Source organism: Styela clava, chromosome 13, assembly GCF_964204865.1.
Source record: "Styela clava chromosome 13, kaStyClav1.hap1.2, whole genome shotgun sequence".
In the NCBI taxonomy this organism is placed as follows: Eukaryota; Metazoa; Chordata; class Ascidiacea; order Stolidobranchia; family Styelidae; genus Styela; species Styela clava.
Window position 1 is genome coordinate 18,811,903 of NC_135262.1, and position 9,081 is coordinate 18,820,983.

Sequence of the window (9,081 nt, forward strand, 5' to 3'; positions counted from 1 at the left end):
CCCCAGTAAAAAAATTCCATTTATCAACATTCGTTTTCTAACTTATACTTAAAACAACTTGGATCAAATTAAACAGCCGAATATATCGGATATCGATACCCGAGGCCTATATATCGGTAATCTCTATTCAATAACCTCGATCCAGCCCAATCTATCACTATGTCATATTCATGAACAGCAATGCTCAATGCACTAACTTTCCTTCATATATAATATTTATATTCAATTTTTACCAACAACAATGTTGTTTCCTCAAACAAACATCATTGATGAAAATCTACCGGACGACACGCGATGTGACACTCCGATAAGATGAGCAATTTGATAATTAAGGATAAGTCGTAATCAAATCCCCGATTAGAAATACTAATTTAGTATAATTGGGTATGTAATTGTGCGTGTTAATCAATACAATGCATTCATTGATGACGTACGTATTGGTTTACATGCGGTTGAAGCTCTGTCGGATTCAGACGTACAGTACAATTACAATGCATACTGCTACACAGCGCGCCGCGAGATTTGAATTTGGGATAGGCCTACTTATACATTTTTAAGAAAGATACGCGGCGCATATTTTCCAAGTGAAAAGCAGACACAATAGATGAAATGAATTGATATGCAAGCGACAAAATAAGGAAAAGCACCGAGGTTACGAGACCGAATGTAAATTTTAAACTAAATTGAGCAGGGTCATGAGCACTCCGGAATGCTATACGGTAGGAAGATGAGAAACACAAATTATTTCTTCAGGTGTGTAACAACTTCGCTTTCAAATAATATAAATCAGTTCATTTTCCTGTACATGTATATATATATATTTATGTATCTATATTTGCAACTATAGCAACTACAATGTGCACGTGGAGACTATGTACGATGCAAGTAACTGTGGTAAAAATGAATGAGTAAATCTACTTTTTTATTGTACTTACATCTAAAACTAAGCATTATTGCTTTATTAAAAACTGTATTAGTTTGTAGGCCTACTATATGAAAAAAACTGTTACGCAGCTCAACACGGACGACTTCAAGCGTCCAGGTACGGTTTCAAGTACATGTAAGGCTTGAGTATATATCTTGATTTGTGCGAAGCCGTCAGACTATTGCGTGCAGCGGCGGTGCAGGGCACTCGTTTTAGCTCGTGATTTCGGGATTTTCTAGTGTTGTAGACAACGTCAATTATTTTTGCGTATATGGACTGTATAATCAAGACACAGTTGAAATTAGTCTATTCACATTGACAACGAAATACATCATACTAAATCAGGGGTGTGCAACATATTTGCCAGTGGGCCCCATAACCAACTTCAGACCTACACAAGAAGAAACGAAATCGGCTATCGCTTAGCATTACGGTAAAAAAGTCATCGGGCAAAACGGCGAAAGTTGAAACGCAGCGAAAAGAGCAAGACAACATTGCGTACGTCCATTAACCAATGTGAGCGACTTTTCAAACATAAACTATCAGATTAGGATTTTATGCTTGATGGTGAAGAATCTGTGTTGTCAAGTGTCAGTGGTCACACTAAGAGACTTAGCGGGTCGGGTTGTGGCCCGCGAACCGCCTATTGCACACCCCTGGTCTACATGTATTGGTATAAACGATAGAAATATCAAAAACCAACATAATATCATGACATTACATCAATGCCCACTTTCTAATTGATTTCATTCTACATCAGTCAGCATCATTGAAACAGAAATTTCTAGAATTTTTTTTATTTTTCATTGAAGTCGTATCAATTGTAACGTACTCTCATTGCATCTCAAATGTGCATTGTGGATTGTGGAACCTATCTATGCCGGCTTGTTTTTAGATTGGGTTAGAAGGGTCAATAATAGATAATAATCTGAGAAAGATACTGCAATTCGATAACAACAAAATCGTATTTTTGAAAATTCGATTGTTAAATTGATTCCTATGAAATTTGTGATACGTGAAATTTCGGAATAATTACTTCGTTTTTCACAAATTCTTTCAAATTAGTGTAGAATTTGAGTTTCAATTGTTGATATCACTATAAATAGGTATGACACGAGAGCAAAGTGTTCTCAAAAACCAAACTAAAATAGGAAAACGTTGGATGAATTTTCGGGCCTTGTAGAATTCGAAAAAACTATTTCCAATAATTAGTGACTTCTATCATCTCTTAGTATTGAATGTATGAGATCGTTTTCAAAGAAACAAAAAGTAAGCAAAGAAATCCATAGGTCCCCCTTTTGTTCAAAAACAGGCATGTATGATGAGAGTGTTGTTTTATATTTAAGCATTTAAAAAGTTGAAAATAAAACCTTCCGGTTTTTAATCTTGATCCTTGCCTGTTTATTTATTCGTGGTATTCGTCGTTGCTTGAGGTTGCAACTAACTTGATCTCGTTACATTTCGTCTCGTACATCTTCTTTTTTATTCCATGAAATCTTGCTAATATTCTCAATATCCTTTTCTCCGCGTGATTTGGAGTGCGATCGCGAGTGTTAATCCACCTAACGGTTTCTTGTGAAGTATGAAAAAGTTACTTTGTATGGCTCACTGACGATGTTAGTTTTTAATCATGATATATTCTATGTCTTACCTCCATCTTTATTACATGCCATTGCCAGAAGATATGAAGAGTAATCAGTCACGAAAGTCAAAGGTTCCATGTAAAGTTGGGCTCGAGCTTATTTCATGTAAAATTACAAAATCAAAATATTATTTATACAACACTGCGTAGTTTTCGGTATAACAATAACACCTCTAGGATAATTGCATTTTCAACGTTGTGGTGCTAATGGTAGTGAAATTGAAAAACATATTTCTCGAGATTACGTTACTCAAATTAAAGTCAATCCACCAATTCGCTTTCCTTCGAGAAAGCAACAAGCTTAATTCAGTGGTATTTTAGACTTGGAGTATTTCATTACCTTCAATTAAGTTTGCAACTGGAATGGTTGACTCCGACTTTGTTACAGATTCAACGACTATTGCAATATCTTGAAGCGCTGAAATAAAATGAATATTTGTATGGCTATATAACTATAACTAAATAGTTATATAACTATAACTATATCAGTCATTAGAAGTATCAACATCATTGATTTTCAGTCAGTAAATGTTGTTTGCTAAGAGCGCGAATATTCAAATGTAAATGATATCAGTCACATTTGCAACAAGAAAAGGCCTTGTTAATATGACATTCATAAACAATAACATGACTATATTTTTCTTCAAATATACTGTTGTTGTCCTGTTAACATATGAGGGCCATAATTATCCAACTAAGGAAATTTCGAACATATATACGATATATTAATATTTTAATGACCATAACGCAGTAGTTCAACACCTATTCCAATATTTCAGAAACAAATAGATTTTTGAAAGAGTCGGCGGAAAGAAAAACATGAAATATGAATAGCAATTGGTATACGTTACTTTGAAACAGCATGTTACAATCATAATGTTCACACTTGTATCCGTATATTATACCACACACTGCATTCAACAAAAGATAAGCAGATTTATTGTTGGCTTTGCACAATTTCTTTCATGCCATTTCATTTTACCCACTCGATTTAATGTTGTTTCGATACAATTGGTACAACATTTTAGACGATTTTCGATAGATTATTTTCAGAGTGTTAAAGAAATTAATCAATTATAACGGCCTTACCAGAGTCCTTCTTTATATGATACCATCCAGGTTTCTCTTTCTCTTCTAGTAGCTCATGAGTGATGCTGTCTTTTACCAAACTATAAGTTGAAATTAATCTATTAAATTAAACCTCATCGACTGTTGGTGAACGCATTTTTCTAGAAGTTGGTAGCACAACCGCATAACAAAAATGTGTTCACTTGCGAGAAGTTCGCCGATAAGCTTACGCCACGACAAAACATCTTACCCATGTTTAGGAAAAGGATGAAGTTTGATTGTGACTCCATTATCTGTTGCTTTCCACACGTTGACCAGAACACATTTGTTTGATAGAGCCCAATCGTCATGTGTGACCAGACTATTATACCAATTTCCCGTCAGCTGATAAAACAAAATTTTTGAATATTCCAACTTATTTGCTTTGTTCGTTGAAACCGTTAAGATGCAGATGTGAAATGTAATCGGATATTACATATTTGTCCATTTCTAGCGTTAGGTGCATGTCGATAAAAAGATTGTATCTGATCTATTTTTTATGACTTTAATATTGAATAAGTAAATCTGATCCATACTGTGTAGACTGAAAGCAGAATAGGCAGTAAACAAGATGAAATAAAAACAAATGTAATGCCTACAAATTGCGTTCCACTTTGTCAAATAAATGTTTTCAAATTCAACGCAGAATAAGATGAATTTACCCATCAAAACGTTCATAAATGAGATAGACATTTCGTTGGTCATAGCTTAGTTACCTTGCTCCAGTCAATATCTTGTGGCTTCTCAGACCAACACGCTTCTGTGGCAAGTAAGTGAAGTATCAACATCATTATCAAATGAATGACAAACATTTTTTGTATAACGATATAACTTTAATACGTCGATATATAAACGATAATTATCTATTGAACAAACTGTTCGATTGAGTAAATTTCATACCGTATCTATGAGACGGTGTCAACTTCCAACCACTGAAATAAAAGTATGTCGATTTTTGAACAATAGCATCGCGATAAACTTTGCGACACAGTTTCAGTCTTCTCCTTTTGGTATGCTTGTTCGTAATACGGTTATAATATTTTTTGTTTTAAACCAATCTAATGAGAGCGCTTTTCACTGTTGTACGGACGCAAATTACACTCAATTGTTTGTGACTATCATGAAACATTACTCTGACTTGAAATAAAACCTGTACTTTATGGTACATTAGATTTCGAATCTTGCAATTCGGTTTCATGTCTAGGTTTAGGTTGTAAACCAGTCATTACCGGAACTTTGTTCAGACTAACTGATTTGATAACAAAATATCCATTTCCACTGACGTATTTTGACTTGATTTTATTTTTATTGTTCCAATTGAATTCTTTTATCTTAATAATATTCCTCCATGACATTCTGATAGTTAGAACAATGAAGGGAATGCGATATTGGACTAAAATATGAGGAACATCTAAATCTACATAATATCTGGACAATTACTTGATATCCGTAATAACCACCGTACTTCGAATATATGTATTCTATCTGATTGAGGAAAAACATATTGTTCTTTGTTGCTTGCCAACTGGATTACGTGAGTAGTTTGAGCAAGAATTATTTCGACGGTATTGTTCAAAATTTTTCAACTTTGTTATCAATAGCATCATATATATCAAATTGCATGTTTCAACATATGGTATGAAGAGCGTTGAATGCGTTTTGCCCATATGTTTTGCACGGTTTAATTTCAAATACCATTGGGTATGTATGCCTATATGATTAACTGTTTGATGGTTCAATGATTTTTCGAAATTTCTATTCGAAAAATATTTTTTAGGGCGATGTTCGCAAGCCCCATTGTGTGATGTAAGACCAGAGTGACATTGGGTGTGTAAACCGTACGGCGTTAAATTCTATTCGGAATAAATAACGTCAGTTTTCTAAGACATGTTGTAACAAATTTTATAACTTCAGCTGGTGGTATCTTATTTGTATCGACTTCTATCTGTAAACCAATTTGTTAGTCGTTATCCTATTTGTATATTAACCTTATATCGGTAATCTTTTCAAAACAACTCACGACCTTTCTTCGATTAAGCCAAATAAATATCAGTTTCAGGCTCTTCATTTTTCATGAAAGCAATTCATGCTTTTTCCTATCGAACTTTTCATATAGTATATATAAACTTTTATTTTGTGATCAAAGAATTAAAAATGATGATTTTTATTCAAGGTACCACAATTATACGTACAGAATAACAATTTTCCTTCCACAATAACTCGATTGGTTTTATGTTTTATGTATATAAATGAATACTATAAATGGATTTTTCGAAATTTCATGAAATGGTTCTTTTTTGTATCGAACTCACCAACACCACCAGGGTTCCTCATCCCAGATAATGTATACAGGTAAATTATCACGATATTCCAATAACTGGCTCGCGAGAACATGTGCTGACCCCCCCCCCCCCCCCCCCCCCCCGAATCCCACCCGTATTAACCTTTTGATGGAACGAGTCGGTAATTGAATGATCATAAATAGGGCAGTATTTTTTATTTTTTTAAAATACCAAATTTAATTTAAAATATTTGATTTGATACATGCATTTATTCCAAATTTTTATATTGCCACTAGAATCTTTGCCCATGCTTGCCATTGGGGATATAGTAACTGGATGAAAGAAGTAGTCTGTATTATATGTAAATTTTCCGTAACAAAAAATGGCCTATATACAGGGTTACCATATCGTGCTTATTTCTAAGAAAAATGCTTATTTTTGAGTTGCGTGGTTTTTGTCTTAGAAACATGGATGACACGTTCATGCTTTGCGTACAAAGCCTCTGTGGAATTGGGAACGAGGGGGTTTATCATCAAACGCAACGCGTATTCGCACTTCGCTGTGTTATTATTGTGACGTTTCAATTATCCACGTTCCACCATGACTTCATGCCTCGGACACTGCCTTGTTCATTCTCAGCGCGAACTGTTTTTGTTAACGGTGGAGTTTGCGGCATTTCCAGGCGAACTGTGACACAGTTACAATAGTTGCTCCTGGTGATACTGTTTATGGTGAAGACCAGAGGTGTGCAACCTTCAATACAGGAAGGCCAGATAAAAATAACTGGGTGAAACCGCTATGGTCAATGTAGCTATTCCGACAGCGATATCAACATAAAGGCCATCGGGGAAACAGCAATTGGTGCCCAGAATACGGCTACAAAACACAAGAAGCATTGCGGGAAACCACAGTATGACTTTTCAGAGGTTGCGTGTGTCTGTGCCTTCGTGTCTTTCAATGGCTTTTGGGGCCGCATACAATTTCGTGCAAAGCGACTTGTAATAAAATAAATGGGAGTGAGGAGGAGTCTCGTGTATGATTTCTTTCTCATTTTATTCTGCGTTCCTGCCATAGCTAAGAAACCCCAAAAATTAACCTTTTGACACCCGTGCTTATTTTTGGCCCTAGGCAGATGGTAACCATGTCTATATGTGGTATAAACGAAGTAAAATGTTAGTTTACAATACATGAAATGTCTATTGATTTACCGAGTGTCTTGATATACGTACATAATGACGACCAAATTATTTTATTGAACACGAAATGTACATGTGGATCGTTTTGGTATTACGTTGTTCTTGTTAGTATTTTCTTCTTATTGTATTGGAAAAGTCACTTTACTATCAACTATAATACCAATTGATTTGAAATTTTCAGTGGTTGAAGATTGTATATTTCACTGGAGAGCTATCATTTTTATTTATTTCAAAGATTCCTGTTGACTTTATAGGCGTTTTTTTGTGTGCGATGACGTCATCAAAATTTACGCAGCTTCTGGCAGTTGTGAACGTTGCCATACTGGTAGGCCACCGTGACAGATTGCATACCCGTACTTTGTTTTGGTTTTTCTCTCCGTGTATTTGAGCATCGCTCTTTTGTTTTAAATATTAAGTTATGTGTTGGAAAACATGTCCAAATGGCGTCAATTCCGTTTACGTCATATATTACGTCATATAAAATAATATTAAAAGATACAAAAGCTAAATGGTTCCATCCAGGGCCGGATTTCCCAATAGGCTAGGTAGGTTGAAGCCTAGGTCCTCAACGTCCAGGGGCCTCGAGTACGAGTAAATGAGAGATATGGTCACCGAATTGTCAGCTCGTATTTTTTTTTTCAATTCATATATTTTCAAATACCATGCGTTTATACAACATTCGAACAGGCCCATTGTGATAAATTTTATCTCGGTTTGAATTTTGCTCAATCTAGGAGCCCAAACAGTTGTTCAGAGTGGGGATTCGAAACACCTCGGGCTCCTACGCAAACTTTGTCATCAACAAAACACTTATCAACAAAAATTATCTGAACATTAACCGTCTTAAACGCATGATTTATAGTTACTTTAAACCCCGTCTGTATCCCATATGAGAGTAAGCTGTATGTGTGCATACCGATTACTTTAAATTTAAGTAATTTTACAGTTCAACAATCCCTTTCTGGACAGAGTTATAAGTCAGTTTCACAGATGGCTCCCATATATTTTTCGGTGGCACGAATATTATAAATCCCTTGATTGCTGTCTTCCGGGTCTCGCTTGACCATTAAAACAATGGTTGTGTCCTATGCTCCGGATTTCGGGAATGAAGGACGCCAAACCTCAGATAAAAAGATATAGCTTGGTCCGTAGTTGAATACACCTGAGAATTCTGTCTAGACAAAAGGTATTTTTCACAAATATACCAAATGACAGTTTGAGAACATATGTTGACTATGGTTGAACTAGTAATTCTTGTCATATAATCTGACAGAGCAAAACAAACCCGTATGGTTTCCAGTAAGAAACTGAATGAATCGTCACGCTATAACGTGATTATTCTACTCGGCCACACTTCAGTGATAACCTTTGATGGATGAGAATTGAAATGGAATGAATGCATAAATCTAATTAGTTTTAATTAGTCTTTTCTGATTTGGTATCAAAGCTGTAAAGTTTAAGCGTTCCAGTCGTGTTGGAGTCAGATTTTTAATTTATTATTTTAAGTTTTTAGTCGAATTTTTGATAGAAACTGGAAAGCGAATTTTTCAAATCCGATAGGGAAGTCAAATTTAATATCAGCCTGGAGTAGTCATGCTTTACAAATGGCTCGATTTTAACAGAACTTTCCTCCAATGCTAAATATATAGAAATTTTCCCCAAGATAAAATGTAATAGAACATGTTAATGCGGTAACAATCGGCCATATTTTATAATAACTGCATGTATGGCCGCATAAGCCACATTTAGAGTTGACTTGCCTTGTAAGTCATTCCCGTACGCATCCAAAGTTGTAAAAATCCTTCCGGAAACATTGAGCGTATATAATCACGCAACAGGTTGTAGTGTGTGACGTCATAAATATTAGCTAGTTTGTTACCGCAAATAGATTCAGCGTCGCTTAATGTGACGTTTTGCGACCTATAAACG